Source organism: Thunnus albacares, chromosome 24 (assembly GCF_914725855.1).
Source record: "Thunnus albacares chromosome 24, fThuAlb1.1, whole genome shotgun sequence".
Taxonomy (NCBI): Eukaryota; Metazoa; Chordata; class Actinopteri; order Scombriformes; family Scombridae; genus Thunnus; species Thunnus albacares.
The window spans coordinates 2,892,634-2,915,761 of NC_058129.1; the positions used below are offsets into that span (position 1 = coordinate 2,892,634).

At 61.4% G+C, this 23,128-nt stretch overlaps 69 non-coding genes across 69 annotated transcripts; all 69 read left to right on the forward strand.

Annotated features, from left to right (window-relative positions):
• The first annotated feature begins 134 nt into the window (after positions 1 to 134).
• LOC122977525 lies at positions 135 to 253 on the forward strand. The gene has a single exon (XR_006401750.1). It is a non-coding gene; the product is annotated as a 5S ribosomal RNA (ribosomal RNA).
• Positions 254 to 477: 224 nt separating this feature from the next.
• Positions 478 to 596, forward strand: LOC122977526. The gene has a single exon (XR_006401751.1). It is a non-coding gene; the product is annotated as a 5S ribosomal RNA (ribosomal RNA).
• Positions 597 to 820: 224 nt separating this feature from the next.
• Positions 821 to 939, forward strand: LOC122977527. The gene has a single exon (XR_006401752.1). It is a non-coding gene; the product is annotated as a 5S ribosomal RNA (ribosomal RNA).
• A 209-nt stretch (positions 940 to 1,148) lies between these two features.
• On the forward strand, positions 1,149 to 1,267 carry LOC122977978. Its single transcript, XR_006402190.1, has one exon. It is a non-coding gene; the product is annotated as a 5S ribosomal RNA (ribosomal RNA).
• Positions 1,268 to 1,476: 209 nt separating this feature from the next.
• LOC122977528 lies at positions 1,477 to 1,595 on the forward strand. The gene has a single exon (XR_006401753.1). It is a non-coding gene; the product is annotated as a 5S ribosomal RNA (ribosomal RNA).
• Positions 1,596 to 1,804: 209 nt separating this feature from the next.
• On the forward strand, positions 1,805 to 1,923 carry LOC122977529. Its single transcript, XR_006401754.1, has one exon. It is a non-coding gene; the product is annotated as a 5S ribosomal RNA (ribosomal RNA).
• Positions 1,924 to 2,147: 224 nt separating this feature from the next.
• LOC122977530 lies at positions 2,148 to 2,266 on the forward strand. The gene has a single exon (XR_006401755.1). It is a non-coding gene; the product is annotated as a 5S ribosomal RNA (ribosomal RNA).
• Positions 2,267 to 2,475: 209 nt separating this feature from the next.
• LOC122977531 lies at positions 2,476 to 2,594 on the forward strand. Its single transcript, XR_006401756.1, has one exon. It is a non-coding gene; the product is annotated as a 5S ribosomal RNA (ribosomal RNA).
• Positions 2,595 to 2,803: 209 nt separating this feature from the next.
• Positions 2,804 to 2,922, forward strand: LOC122977533. The gene has a single exon (XR_006401758.1). It is a non-coding gene; the product is annotated as a 5S ribosomal RNA (ribosomal RNA).
• A 224-nt stretch (positions 2,923 to 3,146) lies between these two features.
• On the forward strand, positions 3,147 to 3,265 carry LOC122977534. The gene has a single exon (XR_006401759.1). It is a non-coding gene; the product is annotated as a 5S ribosomal RNA (ribosomal RNA).
• A 209-nt stretch (positions 3,266 to 3,474) lies between these two features.
• Positions 3,475 to 3,593, forward strand: LOC122977535. Its single transcript, XR_006401760.1, has one exon. It is a non-coding gene; the product is annotated as a 5S ribosomal RNA (ribosomal RNA).
• A 224-nt stretch (positions 3,594 to 3,817) lies between these two features.
• On the forward strand, positions 3,818 to 3,936 carry LOC122977536. Its single transcript, XR_006401761.1, has one exon. It is a non-coding gene; the product is annotated as a 5S ribosomal RNA (ribosomal RNA).
• A 224-nt stretch (positions 3,937 to 4,160) lies between these two features.
• LOC122977537 lies at positions 4,161 to 4,279 on the forward strand. The gene has a single exon (XR_006401762.1). It is a non-coding gene; the product is annotated as a 5S ribosomal RNA (ribosomal RNA).
• Positions 4,280 to 4,488: 209 nt separating this feature from the next.
• On the forward strand, positions 4,489 to 4,607 carry LOC122977538. Its single transcript, XR_006401763.1, has one exon. It is a non-coding gene; the product is annotated as a 5S ribosomal RNA (ribosomal RNA).
• A 209-nt stretch (positions 4,608 to 4,816) lies between these two features.
• Positions 4,817 to 4,935, forward strand: LOC122978053. The gene has a single exon (XR_006402263.1). It is a non-coding gene; the product is annotated as a 5S ribosomal RNA (ribosomal RNA).
• Positions 4,936 to 5,159: 224 nt separating this feature from the next.
• On the forward strand, positions 5,160 to 5,278 carry LOC122977539. The gene has a single exon (XR_006401764.1). It is a non-coding gene; the product is annotated as a 5S ribosomal RNA (ribosomal RNA).
• Positions 5,279 to 5,487: 209 nt separating this feature from the next.
• Positions 5,488 to 5,606, forward strand: LOC122977540. The gene has a single exon (XR_006401765.1). It is a non-coding gene; the product is annotated as a 5S ribosomal RNA (ribosomal RNA).
• Positions 5,607 to 5,830: 224 nt separating this feature from the next.
• On the forward strand, positions 5,831 to 5,949 carry LOC122977541. The gene has a single exon (XR_006401766.1). It is a non-coding gene; the product is annotated as a 5S ribosomal RNA (ribosomal RNA).
• Positions 5,950 to 6,158: 209 nt separating this feature from the next.
• LOC122977542 lies at positions 6,159 to 6,277 on the forward strand. The gene has a single exon (XR_006401767.1). It is a non-coding gene; the product is annotated as a 5S ribosomal RNA (ribosomal RNA).
• A 209-nt stretch (positions 6,278 to 6,486) lies between these two features.
• On the forward strand, positions 6,487 to 6,605 carry LOC122977544. Its single transcript, XR_006401769.1, has one exon. It is a non-coding gene; the product is annotated as a 5S ribosomal RNA (ribosomal RNA).
• A 224-nt stretch (positions 6,606 to 6,829) lies between these two features.
• On the forward strand, positions 6,830 to 6,948 carry LOC122977545. Its single transcript, XR_006401770.1, has one exon. It is a non-coding gene; the product is annotated as a 5S ribosomal RNA (ribosomal RNA).
• Positions 6,949 to 7,157: 209 nt separating this feature from the next.
• On the forward strand, positions 7,158 to 7,276 carry LOC122977546. Its single transcript, XR_006401771.1, has one exon. It is a non-coding gene; the product is annotated as a 5S ribosomal RNA (ribosomal RNA).
• A 209-nt stretch (positions 7,277 to 7,485) lies between these two features.
• Positions 7,486 to 7,604, forward strand: LOC122977318. The gene has a single exon (XR_006401557.1). It is a non-coding gene; the product is annotated as a 5S ribosomal RNA (ribosomal RNA).
• A 224-nt stretch (positions 7,605 to 7,828) lies between these two features.
• Positions 7,829 to 7,947, forward strand: LOC122977547. The gene has a single exon (XR_006401772.1). It is a non-coding gene; the product is annotated as a 5S ribosomal RNA (ribosomal RNA).
• A 224-nt stretch (positions 7,948 to 8,171) lies between these two features.
• On the forward strand, positions 8,172 to 8,290 carry LOC122977549. Its single transcript, XR_006401773.1, has one exon. It is a non-coding gene; the product is annotated as a 5S ribosomal RNA (ribosomal RNA).
• A 224-nt stretch (positions 8,291 to 8,514) lies between these two features.
• Positions 8,515 to 8,633, forward strand: LOC122977550. The gene has a single exon (XR_006401774.1). It is a non-coding gene; the product is annotated as a 5S ribosomal RNA (ribosomal RNA).
• A 224-nt stretch (positions 8,634 to 8,857) lies between these two features.
• LOC122977551 lies at positions 8,858 to 8,976 on the forward strand. Its single transcript, XR_006401775.1, has one exon. It is a non-coding gene; the product is annotated as a 5S ribosomal RNA (ribosomal RNA).
• A 224-nt stretch (positions 8,977 to 9,200) lies between these two features.
• Positions 9,201 to 9,319, forward strand: LOC122977552. The gene has a single exon (XR_006401776.1). It is a non-coding gene; the product is annotated as a 5S ribosomal RNA (ribosomal RNA).
• A 224-nt stretch (positions 9,320 to 9,543) lies between these two features.
• Positions 9,544 to 9,662, forward strand: LOC122977553. Its single transcript, XR_006401777.1, has one exon. It is a non-coding gene; the product is annotated as a 5S ribosomal RNA (ribosomal RNA).
• Positions 9,663 to 9,871: 209 nt separating this feature from the next.
• LOC122977554 lies at positions 9,872 to 9,990 on the forward strand. Its single transcript, XR_006401778.1, has one exon. It is a non-coding gene; the product is annotated as a 5S ribosomal RNA (ribosomal RNA).
• A 209-nt stretch (positions 9,991 to 10,199) lies between these two features.
• Positions 10,200 to 10,318, forward strand: LOC122977556. Its single transcript, XR_006401780.1, has one exon. It is a non-coding gene; the product is annotated as a 5S ribosomal RNA (ribosomal RNA).
• Positions 10,319 to 10,542: 224 nt separating this feature from the next.
• LOC122977557 lies at positions 10,543 to 10,661 on the forward strand. Its single transcript, XR_006401781.1, has one exon. It is a non-coding gene; the product is annotated as a 5S ribosomal RNA (ribosomal RNA).
• Positions 10,662 to 10,870: 209 nt separating this feature from the next.
• LOC122977558 lies at positions 10,871 to 10,989 on the forward strand. Its single transcript, XR_006401782.1, has one exon. It is a non-coding gene; the product is annotated as a 5S ribosomal RNA (ribosomal RNA).
• Positions 10,990 to 11,198: 209 nt separating this feature from the next.
• On the forward strand, positions 11,199 to 11,317 carry LOC122978041. Its single transcript, XR_006402251.1, has one exon. It is a non-coding gene; the product is annotated as a 5S ribosomal RNA (ribosomal RNA).
• Positions 11,318 to 11,541: 224 nt separating this feature from the next.
• LOC122977559 lies at positions 11,542 to 11,660 on the forward strand. The gene has a single exon (XR_006401783.1). It is a non-coding gene; the product is annotated as a 5S ribosomal RNA (ribosomal RNA).
• Positions 11,661 to 11,869: 209 nt separating this feature from the next.
• On the forward strand, positions 11,870 to 11,988 carry LOC122977560. The gene has a single exon (XR_006401784.1). It is a non-coding gene; the product is annotated as a 5S ribosomal RNA (ribosomal RNA).
• Positions 11,989 to 12,197: 209 nt separating this feature from the next.
• On the forward strand, positions 12,198 to 12,316 carry LOC122977562. The gene has a single exon (XR_006401786.1). It is a non-coding gene; the product is annotated as a 5S ribosomal RNA (ribosomal RNA).
• Positions 12,317 to 12,540: 224 nt separating this feature from the next.
• On the forward strand, positions 12,541 to 12,659 carry LOC122977563. Its single transcript, XR_006401787.1, has one exon. It is a non-coding gene; the product is annotated as a 5S ribosomal RNA (ribosomal RNA).
• A 224-nt stretch (positions 12,660 to 12,883) lies between these two features.
• Positions 12,884 to 13,002, forward strand: LOC122978061. The gene has a single exon (XR_006402271.1). It is a non-coding gene; the product is annotated as a 5S ribosomal RNA (ribosomal RNA).
• Positions 13,003 to 13,211: 209 nt separating this feature from the next.
• LOC122977565 lies at positions 13,212 to 13,330 on the forward strand. Its single transcript, XR_006401788.1, has one exon. It is a non-coding gene; the product is annotated as a 5S ribosomal RNA (ribosomal RNA).
• Positions 13,331 to 13,554: 224 nt separating this feature from the next.
• LOC122977566 lies at positions 13,555 to 13,673 on the forward strand. Its single transcript, XR_006401789.1, has one exon. It is a non-coding gene; the product is annotated as a 5S ribosomal RNA (ribosomal RNA).
• Positions 13,674 to 13,882: 209 nt separating this feature from the next.
• On the forward strand, positions 13,883 to 14,001 carry LOC122977567. The gene has a single exon (XR_006401790.1). It is a non-coding gene; the product is annotated as a 5S ribosomal RNA (ribosomal RNA).
• Positions 14,002 to 14,210: 209 nt separating this feature from the next.
• LOC122978042 lies at positions 14,211 to 14,329 on the forward strand. The gene has a single exon (XR_006402252.1). It is a non-coding gene; the product is annotated as a 5S ribosomal RNA (ribosomal RNA).
• A 224-nt stretch (positions 14,330 to 14,553) lies between these two features.
• Positions 14,554 to 14,672, forward strand: LOC122977569. The gene has a single exon (XR_006401792.1). It is a non-coding gene; the product is annotated as a 5S ribosomal RNA (ribosomal RNA).
• Positions 14,673 to 14,896: 224 nt separating this feature from the next.
• LOC122977132 lies at positions 14,897 to 15,015 on the forward strand. Its single transcript, XR_006401379.1, has one exon. It is a non-coding gene; the product is annotated as a 5S ribosomal RNA (ribosomal RNA).
• A 209-nt stretch (positions 15,016 to 15,224) lies between these two features.
• LOC122977570 lies at positions 15,225 to 15,343 on the forward strand. The gene has a single exon (XR_006401793.1). It is a non-coding gene; the product is annotated as a 5S ribosomal RNA (ribosomal RNA).
• A 209-nt stretch (positions 15,344 to 15,552) lies between these two features.
• LOC122977571 lies at positions 15,553 to 15,671 on the forward strand. Its single transcript, XR_006401794.1, has one exon. It is a non-coding gene; the product is annotated as a 5S ribosomal RNA (ribosomal RNA).
• A 224-nt stretch (positions 15,672 to 15,895) lies between these two features.
• Positions 15,896 to 16,014, forward strand: LOC122977572. The gene has a single exon (XR_006401795.1). It is a non-coding gene; the product is annotated as a 5S ribosomal RNA (ribosomal RNA).
• Positions 16,015 to 16,223: 209 nt separating this feature from the next.
• On the forward strand, positions 16,224 to 16,342 carry LOC122977573. Its single transcript, XR_006401796.1, has one exon. It is a non-coding gene; the product is annotated as a 5S ribosomal RNA (ribosomal RNA).
• A 224-nt stretch (positions 16,343 to 16,566) lies between these two features.
• LOC122977574 lies at positions 16,567 to 16,685 on the forward strand. The gene has a single exon (XR_006401797.1). It is a non-coding gene; the product is annotated as a 5S ribosomal RNA (ribosomal RNA).
• A 209-nt stretch (positions 16,686 to 16,894) lies between these two features.
• LOC122977575 lies at positions 16,895 to 17,013 on the forward strand. Its single transcript, XR_006401798.1, has one exon. It is a non-coding gene; the product is annotated as a 5S ribosomal RNA (ribosomal RNA).
• Positions 17,014 to 17,237: 224 nt separating this feature from the next.
• On the forward strand, positions 17,238 to 17,356 carry LOC122977576. Its single transcript, XR_006401799.1, has one exon. It is a non-coding gene; the product is annotated as a 5S ribosomal RNA (ribosomal RNA).
• Positions 17,357 to 17,565: 209 nt separating this feature from the next.
• Positions 17,566 to 17,684, forward strand: LOC122977577. The gene has a single exon (XR_006401800.1). It is a non-coding gene; the product is annotated as a 5S ribosomal RNA (ribosomal RNA).
• A 224-nt stretch (positions 17,685 to 17,908) lies between these two features.
• Positions 17,909 to 18,027, forward strand: LOC122977578. Its single transcript, XR_006401801.1, has one exon. It is a non-coding gene; the product is annotated as a 5S ribosomal RNA (ribosomal RNA).
• A 224-nt stretch (positions 18,028 to 18,251) lies between these two features.
• LOC122977988 lies at positions 18,252 to 18,370 on the forward strand. The gene has a single exon (XR_006402200.1). It is a non-coding gene; the product is annotated as a 5S ribosomal RNA (ribosomal RNA).
• Positions 18,371 to 18,579: 209 nt separating this feature from the next.
• On the forward strand, positions 18,580 to 18,698 carry LOC122977581. Its single transcript, XR_006401803.1, has one exon. It is a non-coding gene; the product is annotated as a 5S ribosomal RNA (ribosomal RNA).
• A 224-nt stretch (positions 18,699 to 18,922) lies between these two features.
• LOC122977143 lies at positions 18,923 to 19,041 on the forward strand. Its single transcript, XR_006401390.1, has one exon. It is a non-coding gene; the product is annotated as a 5S ribosomal RNA (ribosomal RNA).
• Positions 19,042 to 19,250: 209 nt separating this feature from the next.
• On the forward strand, positions 19,251 to 19,369 carry LOC122977582. Its single transcript, XR_006401804.1, has one exon. It is a non-coding gene; the product is annotated as a 5S ribosomal RNA (ribosomal RNA).
• A 224-nt stretch (positions 19,370 to 19,593) lies between these two features.
• LOC122977154 lies at positions 19,594 to 19,712 on the forward strand. Its single transcript, XR_006401401.1, has one exon. It is a non-coding gene; the product is annotated as a 5S ribosomal RNA (ribosomal RNA).
• Positions 19,713 to 19,921: 209 nt separating this feature from the next.
• Positions 19,922 to 20,040, forward strand: LOC122977583. Its single transcript, XR_006401805.1, has one exon. It is a non-coding gene; the product is annotated as a 5S ribosomal RNA (ribosomal RNA).
• A 209-nt stretch (positions 20,041 to 20,249) lies between these two features.
• Positions 20,250 to 20,368, forward strand: LOC122977584. Its single transcript, XR_006401806.1, has one exon. It is a non-coding gene; the product is annotated as a 5S ribosomal RNA (ribosomal RNA).
• A 224-nt stretch (positions 20,369 to 20,592) lies between these two features.
• On the forward strand, positions 20,593 to 20,711 carry LOC122977585. The gene has a single exon (XR_006401807.1). It is a non-coding gene; the product is annotated as a 5S ribosomal RNA (ribosomal RNA).
• A 209-nt stretch (positions 20,712 to 20,920) lies between these two features.
• LOC122977586 lies at positions 20,921 to 21,039 on the forward strand. The gene has a single exon (XR_006401808.1). It is a non-coding gene; the product is annotated as a 5S ribosomal RNA (ribosomal RNA).
• Positions 21,040 to 21,263: 224 nt separating this feature from the next.
• LOC122977587 lies at positions 21,264 to 21,382 on the forward strand. Its single transcript, XR_006401809.1, has one exon. It is a non-coding gene; the product is annotated as a 5S ribosomal RNA (ribosomal RNA).
• Positions 21,383 to 21,591: 209 nt separating this feature from the next.
• Positions 21,592 to 21,710, forward strand: LOC122977588. The gene has a single exon (XR_006401810.1). It is a non-coding gene; the product is annotated as a 5S ribosomal RNA (ribosomal RNA).
• A 224-nt stretch (positions 21,711 to 21,934) lies between these two features.
• Positions 21,935 to 22,053, forward strand: LOC122977589. The gene has a single exon (XR_006401811.1). It is a non-coding gene; the product is annotated as a 5S ribosomal RNA (ribosomal RNA).
• Positions 22,054 to 22,277: 224 nt separating this feature from the next.
• On the forward strand, positions 22,278 to 22,396 carry LOC122977590. Its single transcript, XR_006401812.1, has one exon. It is a non-coding gene; the product is annotated as a 5S ribosomal RNA (ribosomal RNA).
• Positions 22,397 to 22,605: 209 nt separating this feature from the next.
• LOC122978043 lies at positions 22,606 to 22,724 on the forward strand. Its single transcript, XR_006402253.1, has one exon. It is a non-coding gene; the product is annotated as a 5S ribosomal RNA (ribosomal RNA).
• Positions 22,725 to 22,948: 224 nt separating this feature from the next.
• On the forward strand, positions 22,949 to 23,067 carry LOC122977592. Its single transcript, XR_006401814.1, has one exon. It is a non-coding gene; the product is annotated as a 5S ribosomal RNA (ribosomal RNA).
• The last annotated feature ends 61 nt before the right edge of the window (positions 23,068 to 23,128 follow it).

Below are 23,128 nucleotides of genomic sequence, written 5' to 3' on the forward strand. Positions count from 1 at the left end.
CGGGAGTCCCACTCTCTGGTGTTTCTCCGAGGGAGGAACGGATGGGAACGCTCCCGGCGCAGCTGCCGCCTGGGCCTTGGAGGCGCGTCTGACGAGCGCCACCCCTAAGAGGCCCATGCGTGGTACCTTGGACAGCTTACGGCCATACCACCCTGAACACGCCCGATCTCGTCTGATCTCGGAAGCCAAGCAGGGTCGGGCCTGGTTAGTACTTGGACGGGAGACCGCCTGGGAATACCAGGTGCTGTAAGCTTTTTCACTTTTCTCCACAAGCGCCCGTCCGCCGCGCTTAACGTAGGGATCCTCTCTCTTGTTTTCCTCCGTGTCTGTGCAGAACTGTGCGCGGGAGTCCCACTCTCTGGTGTTTCTCCGAGGGAGGAACGGATGGGAACGCTCCCGGCGCAGCTGCCGCCTGGGCCTTGGAGGCGCGTCTGACGAGCGCCACCCCTAAGAGGCCCATGCGTGGTACCTTGGACAGCTTACGGCCATACCACCCTGAACACGCCCGATCTCGTCTGATCTCGGAAGCCAAGCAGGGTCGGGCCTGGTTAGTACTTGGACGGGAGACCGCCTGGGAATACCAGGTGCTGTAAGCTTTTTCACTTTTCTCCACAAGCGCCCGTCCGCCGCGCTTAACGTAGGGATCCTCTCTCTTGTTTTCCTCCGTGTCTGTGCAGAACTGTGCGCGGGAGTCCCACTCTCTGGTGTTTCTCCGAGGGAGGAACGGATGGGAACGCTCCCGGCGCAGCTGCCGCCTGGGCCTTGGAGGCGCGTCTGACGAGCGCCACCCCTAAGAGGCCCATGCGTGGTACCTTGGACAGCTTACGGCCATACCACCCTGAACACGCCCGATCTCGTCTGATCTCGGAAGCCAAGCAGGGTCGGGCCTGGTTAGTACTTGGACGGGAGACCGCCTGGGAATACCAGGTGCTGTAAGCTTTTTCACTTTTCTCCACAAGCGCCCGTCCGCCGCGCTCTCTCTTGTTTTCCTCCGTGTCTGTGCAGAACTGTGCGCGGGAGTCCCACTCTCTGGTGTTTCTCCGAGGGAGGAACGGATGGGAACGCTCCCGGCGCAGCTGCCGCCTGGGCCTTGGAGGCGCGTCTGACGAGCGCCACCCCTAAGAGGCCCTTGCGTGGTACCTTGGACAGCTTACGGCCATACCACCCTGAACAAGCCCGATCTCGTCTGATCTCGGAAGCCAAGCAGGGTCGGGCCTGGTTAGTACTTGGACGGGAGACCACCTGGGAATACCAGGTGCTGTAAGCTTTTTCACTTTTCTCCACAAGCGCCCGTCCGCCGCGCTCTCTCTTGTTTTCCTCCGTGTCTGTGCAGAACTGTGCGCGGGAGTCCCACTCTCTGGTGTTTCTCCGAGGGAGGAACGGATGGGAACGCTCCTGGCGCAGCTGCCGCCTGGGCCTTGGAGGCGCGTCTGACGAGCGCCACCCCTAAGAGGCCCATGCGTGGTACCTTGGACAGCTTACGGCCATACCACCCTGAACACGCCCGATCTCGTCTGATCTCGGAAGCCAAGCAGGGTCGGGCCTGGTTAGTACTTGGACGGGAGACCGCCTGGGAATACCAGGTGCTGTAAGCTTTTTCACTTTTCTCCACAAGCGCCCGTCCGCCGCGCTCTCTCTTGTTTTCCTCCGTGTCTGTGCAGAACTGTGCGCGGGAGTCCCACTCTCTGGTGTTTCTCCGAGGGAGGAACGGATGGGAACGCTCCCGGCGCAGCTGCCGCCTGGGCCTTGGAGGCGCGTCTGACGAGCGCCACCCCTAAGAGGCCCATGCGTGGTACCTTGGACAGCTTACGGCCATACCACCCTGAACACGCCCGATCTCGTCTGATCTCGGAAGCCAAGCAGGGTCGGGCCTGGTTAGTACTTGGACGGGAGACCGCCTGGGAATACCAGGTGCTGTAAGCTTTTTCACTTTTCTCCACAAGCGCCCGTCCGCCGCGCTTAACGTAGGGATCCTCTCTCTTGTTTTCCTCCGTGTCTGTGCAGAACTGTGCGCGGGAGTCCCACTCTCTGGTGTTTCTCCGAGGGAGGAACGGATGGGAACGCTCCCGGCGCAGCTGCCGCCTGGGCCTTGGAGGCGCGTCTGACGAGCGCCACCCCTAAGAGGCCCATGCGTGGTACCTTGGACAGCTTACGGCCATACCACCCTGAACACGCCCGATCTCGTCTGATCTCGGAAGCCAAGCAGGGTCGGGCCTGGTTAGTACTTGGACGGGAGACCGCCTGGGAATACCAGGTGCTGTAAGCTTTTTCACTTTTCTCCACAAGCGCCCGTCCGCCGCGCTCTCTCTTGTTTTCCTCCGTGTCTGTGCAGAACTGTGCGCGGGAGTCCTACTCTCTGGTGTTTCTCCGAGGGAGGAACGGATGGGAACGCTCCCGGCGCAGCTGCCGCCTGGGCCTTGGAGGCGCGTCTGACGAGCGCCACCCCTAAGAGGCCCATGCGTGGTACCTTGGACAGCTTACGGCCATACCACCCTGAACACGCCCGATCTCGTCTGATCTCGGAAGCCAAGCAGGGTCGGGCCTGGTTAGTACTTGGACGGGAGACCGCCTGGGAATACCAGGTGCTGTAAGCTTTTTCACTTTTCTCCACAAGCGCCCGTCCGCCGCGCTCTCTCTTGTTTTCCTCCGTGTCTGTGCAGAACTGTGCGCGGGAGTCCCACTCTCTGGTGTTTCTCCGAGGGAGGAACGGATGGGAACGCTCCCGGCGCAGCTGCCGCCTGGGCCTTGGAGGCGCGTCTGACGAGCGCCACCCCTAAGAGGCCCATGCGTGGTACCTTGGACAGCTTACGGCCATACCACCCTGAACACGCCCGATCTCGTCTGATCTCGGAAGCCAAGCAGGGTCGGGCCTGGTTAGTACTTGGACGGGAGACCGCCTGGGAATACCAGGTGCTGTAAGCTTTTTCACTTTTCTCCACAAGCGCCCGTCCGCCGCGCTTAACGTAGGGATCCTCTCTCTTGTTTTCCTCCGTGTCTGTGCAGAACTGTGCGCGGGAGTCCCACTCTCTGGTGTTTCTCCGAGGGAGGAACGGATGGGAACGCTCCCGGCGCAGCTGCCGCCTGGGCCTTGGAGGCGCGTCTGACGAGCGCCACCCCTAAGAGGCCCATGCGTGGTACCTTGGACAGCTTACGGCCATACCACCCTGAACACGCCCGATCTCGTCTGATCTCGGAAGCCAAGCAGGGTCGGGCCTGGTTAGTACTTGGACGGGAGACCGCCTGGGAATACCAGGTGCTGTAAGCTTTTTCACTTTTCTCCACAAGCGCCCGTCCGCCGCGCTCTCTCTTGTTTTCCTCCGTGTCTGTGCAGAACTGTGCGCGGGAGTCCCACTCTCTGGTGTTTCTCCGAGGGAGGAACGGATGGGAACGCTCCCGGCGCAGCTGCCGCCTGGGCCTTGGAGGCGCGTCTGACGAGCGCCACCCCTAAGAGGCCCATGCGTGGTACCTTGGACAGCTTACGGCCATACCACCCTGAACACGCCCGATCTCGTCTGATCTCGGAAGCCAAGCAGGGTCGGGCCTGGTTAGTACTTGGACGGGAGACCGCCTGGGAATACCAGGTGCTGTAAGCTTTTTCACTTTTCTCCACAAGCGCCCGTCCGCCGCGCTTAACGTAGGGATCCTCTCTCTTGTTTTCCTCCGTGTCTGTGCAGAACTGTGCGCGGGAGTCCCACTCTCTGGTGTTTCTCCGAGGGAGGAACGGATGGGAACGCTCCCGGCGCAGCTGCCGCCTGGGCCTTGGAGGCGCGTCTGACGAGCGCCACCCCTAAGAGGCCCATGCGTGGTACCTTGGACAGCTTACGGCCATACCACCCTGAACACGCCCGATCTCGTCTGATCTCGGAAGCCAAGCAGGGTCGGGCCTGGTTAGTACTTGGACGGGAGACCGCCTGGGAATACCAGGTGCTGTAAGCTTTTTCACTTTTCTCCACAAGCGCCCGTCCGCCGCGCTTAACGTAGGGATCCTCTCTCTTGTTTTCCTCCGTGTCTGTGCAGAACTGTGCGCGGGAGTCCCACTCTCTGGTGTTTCTCCGAGGGAGGAACGGATGGGAACGCTCCCGGCGCAGCTGCCGCCTGGGCCTTGGAGGCGCGTCTGACGAGCGCCACCCCTAAGAGGCCCATGCGTGGTACCTTGGACAGCTTACGGCCATACCACCCTGAACACGCCCGATCTCGTCTGATCTCGGAAGCCAAGCAGGGTCGGGCCTGGTTAGTACTTGGACGGGAGACCGCCTGGGAATACCAGGTGCTGTAAGCTTTTTCACTTTTCTCCACAAGCGCCCGTCCGCCGCGCTCTCTCTTGTTTTCCTCCGTGTCTGTGCAGAACTGTGCGCGGGAGTCCTACTCTCTGGTGTTTCTCCGAGGGAGGAACGGATGGGAACGCTCCCGGCGCAGCTGCCGCCTGGGCCTTGGAGGCGCGTCTGACGAGCGCCACCCCTAAGAGGCCCATGCGTGGTACCTTGGACAGCTTACGGCCATACCACCCTGAACACGCCCGATCTCGTCTGATCTCGGAAGCCAAGCAGGGTCGGGCCTGGTTAGTACTTGGACGGGAGACCGCCTGGGAATACCAGGTGCTGTAAGCTTTTTCACTTTTCTCCACAAGCGCCCGTCCGCCGCGCTCTCTCTTGTTTTCCTCCGTGTCTGTGCAGAACTGTGCGCGGGAGTCCCACTCTCTGGTGTTTCTCCGAGGGAGGAACGGATGGGAACGCTCCCGGCGCAGCTGCCGCCTGGGCCTTGGAGGCGCGTCTGACGAGCGCCACCCCTAAGAGGCCCATGCGTGGTACCTTGGACAGCTTACGGCCATACCACCCTGAACACGCCCGATCTCGTCTGATCTCGGAAGCCAAGCAGGGTCGGGCCTGGTTAGTACTTGGACGGGAGACCGCCTGGGAATACCAGGTTCTGTAAGCTTTTTCACTTTTCTCCACAAGCGCCCGTCCGCCGCGCTTAACGTAGGGATCCTCTCTCTTGTTTTCCTCCGTGTCTGTGCAGAACTGTGCGCGGGAGTCCCACTCTCTGGTGTTTCTCCGAGGGAGGAACGGATGGGAACGCTCCCGGCGCAGCTGCCGCCTGGGCCTTGGAGGCGCGTCTGACGAGCGCCACCCCTAAGAGGCCCATGCGTGGTACCTTGGACAGCTTACGGCCATACCACCCTGAACACGCCCGATCTCGTCTGATCTCGGAAGCCAAGCAGGGTCGGGCCTGGTTAGTACTTGGACGGGAGACCGCCTGGGAATACCAGGTGCTGTAAGCTTTTTCACTTTTCTCCACAAGCGCCCGTCCGCCGCGCTCTCTCTTGTTTTCCTCCGTGTCTGTGCAGAACTGTGCGCGGGAGTCCCACTCTCTGGTGTTTCTCCGAGGGAGGAACGGATGGGAACGCTCCCGGCGCAGCTGCCGCCTGGGCCTTGGAGGCGCGTCTGACGAGCGCCACCCCTAAGAGGCCCATGCGTGGTACCTTGGACAGCTTACGGCCATACCACCCTGAACACGCCCGATCTCGTCTGATCTCGGAAGCCAAGCAGGGTCGGGCCTGGTTAGTACTTGGACGGGAGACCGCCTGGGAATACCAGGTGCTGTAAGCTTTTTCACTTTTCTCCACAAGCGCCCGTCCGCCGCGCTTAACGTAGGGATCCTCTCTCTTGTTTTCCTCCGTGTCTGTGCAGAACTGTGCGCGGGAGTCCCACTCTCTGGTGTTTCTCCGAGGGAGGAACGGATGGGAACGCTCCCGGCGCAGCTGCCGCCTGGGCCTTGGAGGCGCGTCTGACGAGCGCCACCCCTAAGAGGCCCATGCGTGGTACCTTGGACAGCTTACGGCCATACCACCCTGAACACGCCCGATCTCGTCTGATCTCGGAAGCCAAGCAGGGTCGGGCCTGGTTAGTACTTGGACGGGAGACCGCCTGGGAATACCAGGTGCTGTAAGCTTTTTCACTTTTCTCCACAAGCGCCCATCCGCCGCGCTCTCTCTTGTTTTCCTCCGTGTCTGTGCAGAACTGTGCGCGGGAGTCCTACTCTCTGGTGTTTCTCCGAGGGAGGAACGGATGGGAACGCTCCCGGCGCAGCTGCCGCCTGGGCCTTGGAGGCGCGTCTGACGAGCGCCACCCCTAAGAGGCCCATGCGTGGTACCTTGGACAGCTTACGGCCATACCACCCTGAACACGCCCGATCTCGTCTGATCTCGGAAGCCAAGCAGGGTCGGGCCTGGTTAGTACTTGGACGGGAGACCGCCTGGGAATACCAGGTGCTGTAAGCTTTTTCACTTTTCTCCACAAGCGCCCGTCCGCCGCGCTCTCTCTTGTTTTCCTCCGTGTCTGTGCAGAACTGTGCGCGGGAGTCCCACTCTCTGGTGTTTCTCCGAGGGAGGAACGGATGGGAACGCTCCCGGCGCAGCTGCCGCCTGGGCCTTGGAGGCGCGTCTGACGAGCGCCACCCCTAAGAGGCCCATGCGTGGTACCTTGGACAGCTTACGGCCATACCACCCTGAACACGCCCGATCTCGTCTGATCTCGGAAGCCAAGCAGGGTCGGGCCTGGTTAGTACTTGGACGGGAGACCGCCTGGGAATACCAGGTGCTGTAAGCTTTTTCACTTTTCTCCACAAGCGCCCGTCCGCCGCGCTTAACGTAGGGATCCTCTCTCTTGTTTTCCTCCGTGTCTGTGCAGAACTGTGCGCGGGAGTCCCACTCTCTGGTGTTTCTCCGAGGGAGGAACGGATGGGAACGCTCCCGGCGCAGCTGCCGCCTGGGCCTTGGAGGCGCGTCTGACGAGCGCCACCCCTAAGAGGCCCATGCGTGGTACCTTGGACAGCTTACGGCCATACCACCCTGAACACGCCCGATCTCGTCTGATCTCGGAAGCCAAGCAGGGTCGGGCCTGGTTAGTACTTGGACGGGAGACCGCCTGGGAATACCAGGTGCTGTAAGCTTTTTCACTTTTCTCCACAAGCGCCCGTCCGCCGCGCTCTCTCTTGTTTTCCTCCGTGTCTGTGCAGAACTGTGCGCGGGAGTCCTACTCTCTGGTGTTTCTCCGAGGGAGGAACGGATGGGAACGCTCCCGGCGCAGCTGCCGCCTGGGCCTTGGAGGCGCGTCTGACGAGCGCCACCCCTAAGAGGCCCATGCGTGGTACCTTGGACAGCTTACGGCCATACCACCCTGAACACGCCCGATCTCGTCTGATCTCGGAAGCCAAGCAGGGTCGGGCCTGGTTAGTACTTGGACGGGAGACCGCCTGGGAATACCAGGTGCTGTAAGCTTTTTCACTTTTCTCCACAAGCGCCCGTCCGCCGCGCTCTCTCTTGTTTTCCTCCGTGTCTGTGCAGAACTGTGCGCGGGAGTCCCACTCTCTGGTGTTTCTCCGAGGGAGGAACGGATGGGAACGCTCCCGGCGCAGCTGCCGCCTGGGCCTTGGAGGCGCGTCTGACGAGCGCCACCCCTAAGAGGCCCACGCATGGTACCTTGGACAGCTTACGGCCATACCACCCTGAACACGCCCGATCTCGTCTGATCTCGGAAGCCAAGCAGGGTCGGGCCTGGTTAGTACTTGGAAGGGAGACCGCCTGGGAATACCAGGTGCTGTAAGCTTTTTCACTTTTCTCCACAAGCGCCCGTCCGCCGCGCTTAACGTAGGGATCCTCTCTCTTGTTTTCCTCCGTGTCTGTGCAGAACTGTGCGCGGGAGTCCCACTCTCTGGTGTTTCTCCGAGGGAGGAACGGATGGGAACGCTCCCGGCGCAGCTGCCGCCTGGGCCTTGGAGGCGCGTCTGACGAGCGCCACCCCTAAGAGGCCCATGCGTGGTACCTTGGACAGCTTACGGCCATACCACCCTGAACACGCCCGATCTCGTCTGATCTCGGAAGCCAAGCAGGGTCGGGCCTGGTTAGTACTTGGACGGGAGACCGCCTGGGAATACCAGGTGCTGTAAGCTTTTTCACTTTTCTCCACAAGCGCCCGTCCGCCGCGCTTAACGTAGGGATCCTCTCTCTTGTTTTCCTCCGTGTCTGTGCAGAACTGTGCGCGGGAGTCCCACTCTCTGGTGTTTCTCCGAGGGAGGAACGGATGGGAACGCTCCCGGCGCAGCTGCCGCCTGGGCCTTGGAGGTGCGTCTGACGAGCGCCACCCCTAAGAGGCCCATGCGTTGTACCTTGGACAGCTTACGGCCATACCACCCTGAACACGCCCGATCTCGTCTGATCTCGGAAGCCAAGCAGGGTCGGGCCTGGTTAGTACTTGGACGGGAGACCGCCTGGGAATACCAGGTGCTGTAAGCTTTTTCACTTTTCTCCACAAGCGCCCGTCCGCCGCGCTCAACGTAGGGATCCTCTCTCTTGTTTTCCTCCGTGTCTATGCAGAACTGTGCGCGGGAGTCCCACTCTCTGGTGTTTCTCCGAGGGAGGAACGGATGGGAACGCTCCCGGCGCAGCTGCCGCCTGGGCCTTGGAGGCGCGTCTGACGAGCGCCACCCCTAAGAGGCCCATGCGTGGTACCTTGGACAGCTTACGGCCATACCACCCTGAACACGCCCGATCTCGTCTGATCTCGGAAGCCAAGCAGGGTCGGGCCTGGTTAGTACTTGGACGGGAGACCGCCTGGGAATACCAGGTGCTGTAAGCTTTTTCACTTTTCTCCACAAGCGCCCGTCCGCCGCGCTTAACGTAGGGATCCTCTCTCTTGTTTTCCTCCGTGTCTGTGCAGAACTGTGCGCGGGAGTCCCACTCTCTGGTGTTTCTCCGAGGGAGGAACGGATGGGAACGCTCCCGGCGCAGCTGCCGCCTGTGCCTTGGAGGCGCGTCTGACGAGCGCCACCCCTAAGATGCCCATGCGTGGTACCTTGGACAGCTTACGGCCATACCACCCTGAACACGCCCGATCTCGTCTGATCTCGGAAGCCAAGCAGGGTCGGGCCTGGTTAGTACTTGGACGGGAGACCGCCTGGGAATACCAGGTGCTGTAAGCTTTTTCACTTTTCTCCACAAGCGCCCGTCCGCCGCGCTTAACGTAGGGATCCTCTCTCTTGTTTTCCTCCGTGTCTGTGCAGAACTGTGCGCGGGAGTCCCACTCTCTGGTGTTTCTCCGAGGGAGGAACGGATGGGAACGCTCCCGGCGCAGCTGCCGCCTGGGCCTTGGAGGCGCGTCTGACGAGCGCCACCCCTAAGAGGCCCATGCGTGGTACCTTGGACAGCTTACGGCCATACCACCCTGAACACGCCCGATCTCGTCTGATCTCGGAAGCCAAGCAGGGTCGGGCCTGGTTAGTACTTGGACGGGAGACCGCCTGGGAATACCAGGTGCTGTAAGCTTTTTCACTTTTCTCCACAAGCGCCCGTCCGCCGCGCTTAACGTAGGGATCCTCTCTCTTGTTTTCCTCCGTGTCTGTGCAGAACTGTGCGCGGGAGTCCCACTCTCTGGTGTTTCTCCGAGGGAGGAACGGATGGGAACGCTCCCGGCGCAGCTGCCGCCTGGGCCTTGGAGGCGCGTCTGACGAGCGCCACCCCTAAGAGGCCCATGCGTGGTACCTTGGACAGCTTACGGCCATACCACCCTGAACACGCCCGATCTCGTCTGATCTCGGAAGCCAAGCAGGGTCGGGCCTGGTTAGTACTTGGACGGGAGACCGCCTGGGAATACCAGGTGCTGTAAGCTTTTTCACTTTTCTCCACAAGCGCCCGTCCGCCGCGCTCTCTCTTGTTTTCCTCCGTGTCTGTGCAGAACTGTGCGCGGGAGTCCCACTCTCTGGTGTTTCTCCGAGGGAGGAACGGATGGGAACGCTCCCGGCGCAGCTGCCGCCTGGGCCTTGGAGGCGCGTCTGACGAGCGCCACCCCTAAGAGGCCCATGCGTGGTACCTTGGACAGCTTACGGCCATACCACCCTGAACACGCCCGATCTCGTCTGATCTCGGAAGCCAAGCAGGGTCGGGCCTGGTTAGTACTTGGACGGGAGACCGCCTGGGAATACCAGGTGCTGTAAGCTTTTTCACTTTTCTCCACAAGCGCCCGTCCGCCGCGCTCTCTCTTGTTTTCCTCCGTGTCTGTGCAGAACTGTGCGCGGGAGTCCCACTCTCTGGTGTTTCTCCGAGGGAGGAACGGATGGGAACGCTCCCGGCGCAGCTGCCGCCTGGGCCTTGGAGGCGCGTCTGACGAGCGCCACCCCTAAGAGGCCCATGCGTGGTACCTTGGACAGCTTACGGCCATACCACCCTGAACACGCCCGATCTCGTCTGATCTCGGAAGCCAAGCAGGGTCGGGCCTGGTTAGTACTTGGACGGGAGACCGCCTGGGAATACCAGGTGCTGTAAGCTTTTTCACTTTTCTCCACAAGCGCCCGTCCGCCGCGCTTAACGTAGGGATCCTCTCTCTTGTTTTCCTCCGTGTCTGTGCAGAACTGTGCGCGGGAGTCCCACTCTCTGGTGTTTCTCCGAGGGAGGAACGGATGGGAACGCTCCCGGCGCAGCTGCCGCCTGGGCCTTGGAGGCGCGTCTGACGAGCGCCACCCCTAAGAGGCCCATGCGTGGTACCTTGGACAGCTTACGGCCATACCACCCTGAACACGCCCGATCTCGTCTGATCTCGGAAGCCAAGCAGGGTCGGGCCTGGTTAGTACTTGGACGGGAGACCGCCTGGGAATACCAGGTGCTGTAAGCTTTTTCACTTTTCTCCACAAGCGCCCGTCCGCCGCGCTCTCTCTTGTTTTCCTCCGTGTCTGTGCAGAACTGTGCGCGGGAGTCCCACTCTCTGGTGTTTCTCCGAGGGAGGAACGTATGGGAACGCTCCCGGCGCAGCTGCCGCCTGGGCCTTGGAGGCGCGTCTGACGAGCGCCACCCCTAAGAGGCCCATGCGTGGTACCTTGGACAGCTTACGGCCATACCACCCTGAACACGCCCGATCTCGTCTGATCTCGGAAGCCAAGCAGGGTCGGGCCTGGTTAGTACTTGGACGGGAGACCGCCTGGGAATACCAGGTGCTGTAAGCTTTTTCACTTTTCTCCACAAGCGCCCGTCCGCCGCGCTCTCTCTTGTTTTCCTCCGTGTCTGTGCAGAACTGTGCGCGGGAGTCCCACTCTCTGGTGTTTCTCCGAGGGAGGAACGGATGGGAACGCTCCCGGCGCAGCTGCCGCCTGGGCCTTGGAGGCGCGTCTGACGAGCGCCACCCCTAAGAGGCCCATGCGTGGTACCTTGGACAGCTTACGGCCATACCACCCTGAACACGCCCGATCTCGTCTGATCTCGGAAGCCAAGCAGGGTCGGGCCTAGTTAGTACTTGGACGGGAGACCGCCTGGGAATACCAGGTGCTGTAAGCATTTTCACTTTTCTCCACAAGCGCCCGTCCGCCGCGCTTAACGTAGAGATCCTCTCTCTTGTTTTCCTCCGTGTCTGTGCAGAACTGTGCGCGGGAGTCCCACTCTCTGGTGTTTCTCCGAGGGAGGAACGGATGGGAACGCTCCCGGCGCAGCTGCCGCCTGGGCCTTGGAGGCGCGTCTGACGAGCGCCACCCCTAAGAGGCCCATGCGTGGTACCTTGGACAGCTTACGGCCATACCACCCTGAACACGCCCGATCTCGTCTGATCTCGGAAGCCAAGCAGGGTCGGGCCTGGTTAGTACTTGGACGGGAGACCGCCTGGGAATACCAGGTGCTGTAAGCTTTTTCACTTTTCTCCACAAGCGCCCGTCCGCCGCGTTCTCTCTTGTTTTCCTCCGTGTCTGTGCAGAACTGTGCGCGGGAGTCCCACTCTCTGGTGTTTCTCCGAGGGAGGAACGGATGGGAACGCTCCCGGCGCAGCTGCCGCCTGGGCCTTGGAGGCGCGTCTGACGAGCGCCACCCCTAAGAGGCCCATGCGTGGTACCTTGGACAGCTTACGGCCATACCACCCTGAACACGCCCGATCTCGTCTGATCTCGGAAGCCAAGCAGGGTCGGGCCTGGTTAGTACTTGGACGGGAGACCGCCTGGGAATACCAGGTGCTGTAAGCTTTTTTACTTTTCTCCGCAAGCGCCCGTCCGCCGCGCTCTCTCTTGTTTTCCTCCGTGTCTGTGCAGAACTGTGCGCGGGAGTCCCACTCTCTGGTGTTTCTCCGAGGGAGGAACGGATGGGAACGCTCCCGGCGCAGCTGCCGCCTGGGCCTCGGAGGCGCGTCTGACGAGCGCCACCCCTAAGAGGCCCATGCGTGGTACCTTGGACAGCTTACGGCCATACCACCCTGAACACGCCCGATCTCGTCTGATCTCGGAAGCCAAGCAGGGTCGGGCCTGGTTAGTACTTGGACGGGAGACCGCCTGGGAATACCAGGTGCTGTAAGCTTTTTCACTTTTCTCCACAAGCGCCCGTCCGCCGCGCTTAACGTAGGGATCCTCTCTCTTGTTTTCCTCCGTGTCTGTGCAGAACTGTGCGCGGGAGTCCCACTCTCTGGTGTTTCTCCGAGGGAGGAACGGATGGGAAAGCTCCCGGCGCAGCTGCCGCCTGGGCCTTGGAGGCGCGTCTGACGAGCGCCACCCCTAAGAGGCCCATGCGTGGTACAATGGACAGCTTACGGCCATACCACCCTGAACACGCCCGATCTCGTCTGATCTCGGAAGCCAAGCAGGGTCGGGCCTGGTTAGTACTTGGACGGGAGACCGCCTGGGAATACCAGGTGCTGTAAGCTTTTTCACTTTTCTCCACAAGCGCCCGTCCGCCGCGCTTAACGTAGGGATCCTCTCTCTTGTTTTCCTCCGTGTCTGTGCAGAACTGTGCGCGGGAGTCCCACTCTCTGGTGTTTCTCCGAGGGAGGAACGGATGGGAACGCTCCCGGCGCAGCTGCCGCCTGGGCCTTGGAGGCGCGTCTGACGAGCGCCACCCCTAAGAGGCCCATGCGTGGTACCTTGGACAGCTTACGGCCATACCACCCTGAACACGCCCGATCTCGTCTGATCTCGGAAGCCAAGCAGGGTCGGGCCTGGTTAGTACTTGGACGGGAGACCGCCTGGGAATACCAGGTGCTGGAAGCTTTTTCACTTTTCTCCACAAGCGCCCGTCCGCCGCGCTCTCTCTTGTTTTCCTCCGTGTCTGTGCAGAACTGTGCGCGGGAGTCCCACTCTCTGGTGTTTCTCCGAGGGAGGAACGGATGGGAACGCTCCCGGCGCAGCTGCCGCCTGGGCCTCGGAGGCGCGTCTGACGAGCGCCACCCCTAAGAGGCCCATGCGTGGTACCTTGGACAGCTTACGGCCATACCACCCTGAACACGCCCGATCTCGTCTGATCTCGGAAGCCAAGCAGGGTCGGGCCTGGTTAGTACTTGGACGGGAGACCGCCTGGGAATACCAGGTGCTGTAAGCTTTTTCACTTTTCTCCACAAGCGCCCGTCCGCCGCGCTTAACGTAGGGATCCTCTCTCTTGTTTTCCTCCGTGTCTGTGCAGAACTGTGCGCGGGAGTCCCACTCTCTGGTGTTTCTCCGAGGGAGGAACGGATGGGAACGCTCCCGGCGCAGCTGCCGCCTGGGCCTTGGAGGCGCGTCTGACGAGCGCCACCCCTAAGAGGCCCATGCGTGGTACCTTGGACAGCTTACGGCCATACCACCCTGAACACGCCCGATCTCGTCTGATCTCGGAAGCCAAGCAGGGTCGGGCCTGGTTAGTACTTGGACGGGAGACCGCCTGGGAATACCAGGTGCTGTAAGCTTTTTCACTTTTCTCCACAAGCGCCCGTCCGCCGCGCTCTCTCTTGTTTTCCTCCGTGTCTGTGCAGAACTGTGCGCGGGAGTCCCACTCTCTGGTGTTTCTCCGAGGGAGGAACGGATGGGAACGCTCCCGGCGCAGCTGCCGCCTGGGCCTTGGAGGCGCGTCTGACGAGCGCCACCCCTAAGAGGCCCATGCGTGGTACCTTGGACAGCTTACGGCCATACCACCCTGAACACGCCCGATCTCGTCTGATCTCGGAAGCCAAGCAGGGTCGGGCCTGGTTAGTACTTGGACGGGAGACCGCCTGGGAATACCAGGTGCTGTAAGCTTTTTCACTTTTCTCCACAAGCGCCCGTCCGCCGCGCTCTCTCTTGTTTTCCTCCGTGTCTGTGCAGAACTGTGCGCGGGAGTCCCACTCTCTGGTGTTTCTCCGAGGGAGGAACGGATGGGAACGCTCCCGGCGCAGCTGCCGCCTGGGCCTTGGAGGCGCGTCTGACGAGCGCCACCCCTAAGAGGCCCATGCGTGGTACCTTGGACAGCTTACGGCCATACCACCCTGAACACGCCCGATCTCGTCTGATCTCGGAAGCCAAGCAGGGTCGGGCCTAGTTAGTACTTGGACGGGAGACCGCCTGGGAATACCAGGTGCTGTAAGCATTTTCACTTTTCTCCACAAGCGCCCGTCCGCCGCGCTTAACGTAGAGATCCTCTCTCTTGTTTTCCTCCGTGTCTGTGCAGAACTGTGCGCGGGAGTCCCACTCTCTGGTGTTTCTCCGAGGGAGGAACGGATGGGAACGCTCCCGGCGCAGCTGCCGCCTGGGCCTTGGAGGCGCGTCTGACGAGCGCCACCCCTAAGAGGCCCATGCGTGGTACCTTGGACAGCTTACGGCCATACCACCCTGAACACGCCCGATCTCGTCTGATCTCGGAAGCCAAGCAGGGTCGGGCCTGGTTAGTACTTGGACGGGAGACCGCCTGGGAATACCAGGTGCTGTAAGCTTTTTCACTTTTCTCCACAAGCGCCCGTCCGCCGCGCTTAACGTAGGGATCCTCTCTCTTGTTTTCCTCCGTGTCTGTGCAGAACTGTGCGCGGGAGTCCCACTCTCTGGTGTTTCTCCGAGGGAGGAACGGATGGGAACGCTCCCGGCGCAGCTGCCGCCTGGGCCTTGGAGGCGCGTCTGACGAGCGCCACCCCTAAGAGGCCCATGCGTGGTACCTTGGACAGCTTACGGCCATACCACCCTGAACACGCCCGATCTCGTCTGATCTCGGAAGCCAAGCAGGGTCGGGCCTGGTTAGTACTTGGACGGGAGACCACCTGGGAATACCAGGTGCTGTAAGCTTTTTCACTTTTCTCCACAAGCGCCCGTCCGCCGCGTTCTCTCTTGTTTTCCTCCGTGTCTGTGCAGAACTGTGCGCGGGAGTCCCACTCTCTGGTGTTTCTCCGAGGGAGGAACGGATGGGAACGCTCCCGGCGCAGCTGCCGCCTGGGCCTTGGAGGCGCGTCTGACGAGCGCCACCCCTAAGAGGCCCATGCGTGGTACCTTGGACAGCTTACGGCCATACCACCCTGAACACGCCCGATCTCGTCTGATCTCGGAAGCCAAGCAGGGTCGGGCCTGGTTAGTACTTGGACGGGAGACCGCCTGGGAATACCAGGTGCTGTAAGCTTTTTTACTTTTCTCCACAAGCGCCCGTCCGCCGCGCTCTCTCTTGTTTTCCTCCGTGTCTGTGCAGAACTGTGCGCGGGAGTCCCACTCTCTGGTGTTTCTCCGAGGGAGGAACGGATGGGACCGCTCCCGGCGCAGCTGCCGCCTGGGCCTCGGAGGCGCGTCTGACGAGCGCCACCCCTAAGAGGCCCATGCGTGGTACCTTGGACAGCTTACGGCCATACCACCCTGAACACGCCCGATCTCGTCTGATCTCGGAAGCCAAGCAGGGTCGGGCCTGGTTAGTACTTGGACGGGAGACCGCCTGGGAATACCAGGTGCTGTAAGCTTTTTCACTTTTCTCCACAAGCGCCCGTCCGCCGCGCTTAACGTAGGGATCCTCTCTCTTGTTTTCCTCCGTGTCTGTGCAGAACTGTGCGCGGGAGTCCCACTCTCTGGTGTTTCTCCGAGGGAGGAACGGATGGGAACGCTCCCGGCGCAGCTGCCGCCTGGGCCTTGGAGGCGCGTCTGACGAGCGCCACCCCTAAGAGGCCCATGCGTGGTACCTTGGACAGCTTACGGCCATACCACCCTGAACACGCCCGATCTCGTCTGATCTCGGAAGCCAAGCAGGGTCGGGCCTGGTTAGTACTTGGACGGGAGACCGCCTGGGAATACCAGGTGCTGTAAGCTTTTTCACTTTTCTCCACAAGCGCCCGTCCGCCGCGCTCTCTCTTGTTTTCCTCCGTGTCTGTGCAGAACTGTGCGCGGGAGTCCCACTCTCTGGTGTTTCTCCGAGGGAGGAACGGATGGGAAAGCTCCCGGCGCAGCTGCCGCCTGGGCCTTGGAGGCGCGTCTGACGAGCGCCACCCCTAAGAGGCCCATGCGTGGTACATTGGACAGCTTACGGCCATACCACCCTGAACACGCCCGATCTCGTCTGATCTCGGAAGCCAAGCAGGGTCGGGCCTGGTTAGTACTTGGACGGGAGACCGCCTGGGAATACCAGGTGCTGTAAGCTTTTTCACTTTTCTCCACAAGCGCCCGTCCGCCGCGCTTAACGTAGGGATCCTCTCTCTTGTTTTCCTCCGTGTCTGTGCAGAACTGTGCGCGGGAGTCCCACTCTCTGGTGTTTCTCCGAGGGAGGAACGGATGGGAACGCTCCCGGCGCAGCTGCCGCCTGGGCCTTGGAGGCGCGTCTGACGAGCGCCACCCCTAAGAGGCCCATGCGTGGTACCTTGGACAGCTTACGGCCATACCACCCTGAACACGCCCGATCTCGTCTGATCTCGGAAGCCAAGCAGGGTCGGGCCTGGTTAGTACTTGGACGGGAGACCGCCTGGGAATACCAGGTGCTGTAAGCTTTTTCACTTTTCTCCACAAGCGCCCGTCCGCCGCGCTCTCTCTTGTTTTCCTCCGTGTCTGTGCAGAACTGTGCGCGGGAGTCCCACTCTCTGGTGTTTCTCCGAGGGAGGAACGGATGGGAACGCTCCCGGCGCAGCTGCCGCCTGGGCCTCGGAGGCGCGTCTGACGAGCGCCACCCCTAAGAGGCCCATGCGTGGTACCTTGGACAGCTTACGGCCATACCACCCTGAACACGCCCGATCTCGTCTGATCTCGGAAGCCAAGCAGGGTCGGGCCTGGTTAGTACTTGGACGGGAGACCGCCTGGGAATACCAGGTGCTGTAAGCTTTTTCACTTTTCTCCACAAGCGCCCGTCCGCCGCGCTTAACGTAGGGATCCTCTCTCTTGTTTTCCTCCGTGTCTGTGCAGAACTGTGCGCGGGAGTCCCACTCTCTGGTGTTTCTCCGAGGGAGGAACGGATGGGAACGCTCCCGGCGCAGCTGCCGCCTGGGCCTTGGAGGCGCGTCTGACGAGCGCCACCCCTAAGAGGCCCATGCGTGGTACCTTGGACAGCTTACGGCCATACCACCCTGAACACGCCCGATCTCGTCTGATCTCGGAAGCCAAGCAGGGTCGGGCCTGGTTAGTACTTGGACGGGAGACCGCCTGGGAATACCAGGTGCTGTAAGCTTTTTCACTTTTCTCCACAAGCGCCCGTCCGCCGCGCTCTCTCTTGTTTTCCTCCGTGTCTGTGCAGAACTGTGCGCGGGAGTCCCACTCTCTGGTGTTTCTCCGAGGGAGGAACGGATGGGAACGCTCCCGGCGCAGCTGCCGCCTGGGCCTTGGAGGCGCGTCTGACGAGCGCCACCCCTAAGAGGCCCATGCGTGGTACCTTGGACAGCTTACGGCCATACCACCCTGAACACGCCCGATCTCGTCTGATCTCGGAAGCCAAGCAGGGTCGGGCCTGGTTAGTACTTGGACGGGAGACCGCCTGGGAATACCAGGTGCTGTAAGCTTTTTCACTTTTCTCCACAAGCGCCCGTCCGCCGCGCTTAACGTAGGGATCCTCTCTCTTGTTTTCCTCCGTGTCTGTGCAGAACTGTGCGCGGGAGTCCCACTCTCTGGTGTTTCTCCGAGGGAGGAACGGATGGGAACGCTCCCGGCGCAGCTGCCGCCTGGGCCTTGGAGGCGCGTCTGACGAGCGCCACCCCTAAGAGGCCCATGCGTGGTACCTTGGACAGCTTACGGCCATACCACCCTGAACACGCCCGATCTCGTCTGATCTCGGAAGCCAAGCAGGGTCGGGCCTGGTTAGTACTTGGACGGGAGACCGCCTGGGAATACCAGGTGCTGTAAGCTTTTTCACTTTTCTCCACAAGCGCCCGTCCGCCGCGCTTAACGTAGGGATCCTCTCTCTTGTTTTCCTCCGTGTCTGTGCAGAACTGTGCGCGGGAGTCCCACTCTCTGGTGTTTCTCCGAGGGAGGAACGGATGGGAACGCTCCCGGCGCAGCTGCCGCCTGGGCCTTGGAGGCGCGTCTGACGAGCGCCACCCCTAAGAGGCCCATGCGTGGTACCTTGGACAGCTTACGGCCATACCACCCTGAACACGCCCGATCTCGTCTGATCTCGGAAGCCAAGCAGGGTCGGGCCTGGTTAGTACTTGGACAGGAGACCGCCTGGGAATACCAGGTGCTGTAAGCTTTTTCACTTTTCTCCACAAGCGCCCGTCCGCCGCGCTCTCTCTTGTTTTCCTCCGTGTCTGTGCAGAACTGTGCGCGGGAGTCCCACTCTCTGGTGTTTCTCCGAGGGAGGAACGGATGGGAACGCTCCCGGCGCAGCTGCCGCCTGGGCCTTGGAGGCGCGTCTGACGAGCGCCACCCCTAAGAGGCCCATGCGTGGTACCTTGGACAGCTTACGGCCATACCACCCTGAACACGCCCGATCTCGTCTGATCTCGGAAGCCAAGCAGGGTCGGGCCTGGTTAGTACTTGGACGGGAGACCGCCTGGGAATACCAGGTGCTGTAAGCTTTTTCACTTTTCTCCACAAGCGCCCGTCCGCCGCGCTTAACGTAGGGATCCTCTCTCTTGTTTTCCTCCGTGTCTGTGCAGAACTGTGCGCGGGAGTCCCACTCTCTGGTGTTTCTCCGAGGGAGGAACGGATGGGAACGCTCCCGGCGCAGCTGCCGCCTGGGCCTTGGAGGCGCGTCTGACGAGCGCCACCCCTAAAAGGCCCATGCGTGGTACCTTGGACAGCTTACGGCCATACCACCCTGAACACGCCCGATCTCGTCTGATCTCGGAAGCCAAGCAGGGTCGGGCCTGGTTAGTACTTGGACGGGAGACCACCTGGGAATACCAGGTGCTGTAAGCTTTTTCACTTTTCTCCACAAGCGCCCGTCCGCCGCGCTCTCTCTTGTTTTCCTCCGTGTCTGTGCAGAACTGTGCGCGGGAGTCCCACTCTCTGGTGTTTCTCCGAGGGAGGAACGGATGGGAACGCTCCCGGCGCAGCTGCCGCCTGGGCCTTGGAGGCGCGTCTGACGAGCGCCACCCCTAAGAGGCCCATGCGTGGTACCTTGGACAGCTTACGGCCATACCACCCTGAACACGCCCGATCTCGTCTGATCTCGGAAGCCAAGCAGGGTCGGGCCTGGTTAGTACTTGGACGGGAGACCGCCTGGGAATACCAGGTGCTGTAAGCTTTTTCACTTTTCTCCACAAGCGCCCGTCCGCCGCGCTTAACGTAGGGATCCTCTCTCTTGTTTTCCTCCGTGTCTGTGCAGAACTGTGCGCGGGAGTCCCACTCTCTGGTGTTTCTCCGAGGGAGGAACGGATGGGAACGCTCCCGGCGCAGCTGCCGCCTGGGCCTTGGAGGCGCGTCTGACGAGCGCCACCCCTAAGAGGCCCATGCGTGGTACCTTGGACAGCTTACGGCCATACCACCCTGAACACGCCCGATCTCGTCTGATCTCGGAAGCCAAGCAGGGTCGGGCCTGGTTAGTACTTGGACGGGAGACCACCTGGGAATACCAGGTGCTGTAAGCTTTTTCACTTTTCTCCACAAGCGCCCGTCCGCCGCGTTCTCTCTTGTTTTCCTCCGTGTCTGTGCAGAACTGTGCGCGGGAGTCCCACTCTCTGGTGTTTCTCCGAGGGAGGAACGGATGGGAACGCTCCCGGCGCAGCTGCCGCCTGGGCCTTGGAGGCGCGTCTGACGAGCGCCACCCCTAAGAGGCCCATGCGTGGTACCTTGGACAGCTTACGGCCATACCACCCTGAACACGCCCGATCTCGTCTGATCTCGGAAGCCAAGCAGGGTCGGGCCTGGTTAGTACTTGGACGGGAGACCGCCTGGGAATACCAGGTGCTGTAAGCTTTTTTACTTTTCTCCACAAGCGCCCGTCCGCCGCGCTCTCTCTTGTTTTCCTCCGTGTCTGTGCAGAACTGTGCGCGGGAGTCCCACTCTCTGGTGTTTCTCCGAGGGAGGAACGGATGGGAACGCTCCCGGCGCAGCTGCCGCCTGGGCCTCGGAGGCGCGTCTGACGAGCGCCACCCCTAAGAGGCCCATGCGTGGTACCTTGGACAGCTTACGGCCATACCACCCTGAACACGCCCGATCTCGTCTGATCTCGGAAGCCAAGCAGGGTCGGGCCTGGTTAGTACTTGGACGGGAGACCGCCTGGGAATACCAGGTGCTGTAAGCTTTTTCACTTTTCTCCACAAGCGCCCGTCCGCCGCGCTTAATGTAGGGATCCTCTCTCTTGTTTTCCTCCGTGTCTGTGCAGAACTGTGCGCGGGAGTCCCACTCTCTGGTGTTTCTCCGAGGGAGGAACGGATGGGAACGCTCCCGGCGCAGCTGCCGCCTGGGCCTTGGAGGCGCGTCTGACGAGCGCCACCCCTAAGAGGCCCATGCGTGGTACCTTGGACAGCTTACGGCCATACCACCCTGAACACGCCCGATCTCGTCTGATCTCGGAAGCCAAGCAGGGTCGGGCCTGGTTAGTACTTGGACGGGAGACCGCCTGGGAATACCAGGTGCTGTAAGCTTTTTCACTTTTCTCCACAAGCGCCCGTCCGCCGCGCTCTCTCTTGTTTTCCTCCGTGTCTGTGCAGAACTGTGCGCGGGAGTCCCACTCTCTGGTGTTTCTCCGAGGGAGGAACGGATGGGAAAGCTCCCGGCGCAGCTGCCGCCTGGGCCTTGGAGGCGCGTCTGACGAGCGCCACCCCTAAGAGGCCCATGCGTGGTACATTGGACAGCTTACGGCCATACCACCCTGAACACGCCCGATCTCGTCTGATCTCGGAAGCCAAGCAGGGTCGGGCCTGGTTAGTACTTGGACGGGAGACCGCCTGGGAATACCAGGTGCTGTAAGCTTTTTCACTTTTCTCCACAAGCGCCCGTCCGCCGCGCTTAACGTAGGGATCCTCTCTCTTGTTTTCCTCCGTGTCTGTGCAGAACTGTGCGCGGGAGTCCCACTCTCTGGTGTTTCTCCGAGGGAGGAACGGATGGGAACGCTCCCGGCGCAGCTGCCGCCTGGGCCTTGGAGGCGCGTCTGACGAGCGCCACCCCTAAGAGGCCCATGCGTGGTACCTTGGACAGCTTACGGCCATACCACCCTGAACACGCCCGATCTCGTCTGATCTCGGAAGCCAAGCAGGGTCGGGCCTGGTTAGTACTTGGACGGGAGACCGCCTGGGAATACCAGGTGCTGTAAGCTTTTTCACTTTTCTCCACAAGCGCCCGTCCGCCGCGCTCTCTCTTGTTTTCCTCCGTGTCTGTGCAGAACTGTGCGCGGGAGTCCCACTCTCTGGTGTTTCTCCGAGGGAGGAACGGATGGGAACGCTCCCGGCGCAGCTGCCGCCTGGGCCTCGGAGGCGCGTCTGACGAGCGCCACCCCTAAGAGGCCCATGCGTGGTACCTTGGACAGCTTACGGCCATACCACCCTGAACACGCCCGATCTCGTCTGATCTCGGAAGCCAAGCAGGGTCGGGCCTGGTTAGTACTTGGACGGGAGACCGCCTGGGAATACCAGGTGCTGTAAGCTTTTTCACTTTTCTCCACAAGCACCCGTCCGCCGCGCTTAACGTAGGGATCCTCTCTCTTGTTTTCCTCCGTGTCTGTGCAGAACTGTGCGCGGGAGTCCCACTCTCTGGTGTTTCTCCGAGGGAGGAACGGATGGGAACGCTCCCGGCGCAGCTGCCGCCTGGGCCTTGGAGGCGCGTCTGACGAGCGCCACCCCTAAGAGGCCCATGCGTGGTACCTTGGACAGCTTACGGCCATACCACCCTGAACACGCCCGATCTCGTCTGATCTCGGAAGCCAAGCAGGGTCGGGCCTGGTTAGTACTTGGACGGGAGACCGCCTGGGAATACCAGGTGCTGTAAGCTTTTTCACTTTTCTCCACAAGCGCCCGTCCGCCGCGCTTAACGTAGGGATCCTCTCTCTTGTTTTCCTCCGTGTCTCTGCAGAACTGTGCACGGGAGTCCCACTCTCTGGTGTTTCTCCGAGGGAGGAACGGATGGGAACGCTCCCGGCGCAGCTGCCGCCTGGGCCTTGGAGGCGCGTCTGACGAGCGCCACCCCTAAGAGGCCCATGCGTGGTACCTTGGACAGCTTACGGCCATACCACCCTGAACACGCCCGATCTCGTCTGATCTCGGAAGCCAAGCAGGGTCGGGCCTGGTTAGTACTTGGACGGGAGACCGCCTGGGAATACCAGGTGCTGTAAGCTTTTTCACTTTTCTCCACAAGCGCCCGTCCGCCGCGCTCTCTCTTGTTTTCCTCCGTGTCTGTGCAGAACTGTGCGCGGGAGTCCCACTCTCTGGTGTTTCTCCGAGGGAGGAACGGATGGGAACGCTCCCGGCGCAGCTGCCGCCTGGGCCTTGGAGGCGCGTCTGACGAGCGCCACCCCTAAGAGGCCCATGCGTGGTACCTTGGACAGCTTACGGCCATACCACCCTGAACACGCCCGATCTCGTCTGATCTCGGAAGCCAAGCAGGGTCGGGCCTAGTTAGTACTTGGACGGGAGACCGCCTGGGAATACCAGGTGCTGTAAGCATTTTCACTTTTCTCCACAAGCGCCCGTCCGCCGCGCTTAACGTAGAGATCCTCTCTCTTGTTTTCCTCCGTGTCTGTGCAGAACTGTGCGCGGGAGTCCCACTCTCTGGTGTTTCTCCGAGGGAGGAACGGATGGGAACGCTCCCGGCGCAGCTGCCGCCTGGGCCTTGGAGGCGCGTCTGACGAGCGCCACCCCTAAGAGGCCCATGCGTGGTACCTTGGACAGCTTACGGCCATACCACCCTGAACACGCCCGATCTCGTCTGATCTCGGAAGCCAAGCAGGGTCGGGCCTGGTTAGTACTTGGACGGGAGACCGCCTGGGAATACCAGGTGCTGTAAGCTTTTTCACTTTTCTCCACAAGTGCCCGTCCGCCGCGCTCTCTCTTGTTTTCCTCCGTGTCTG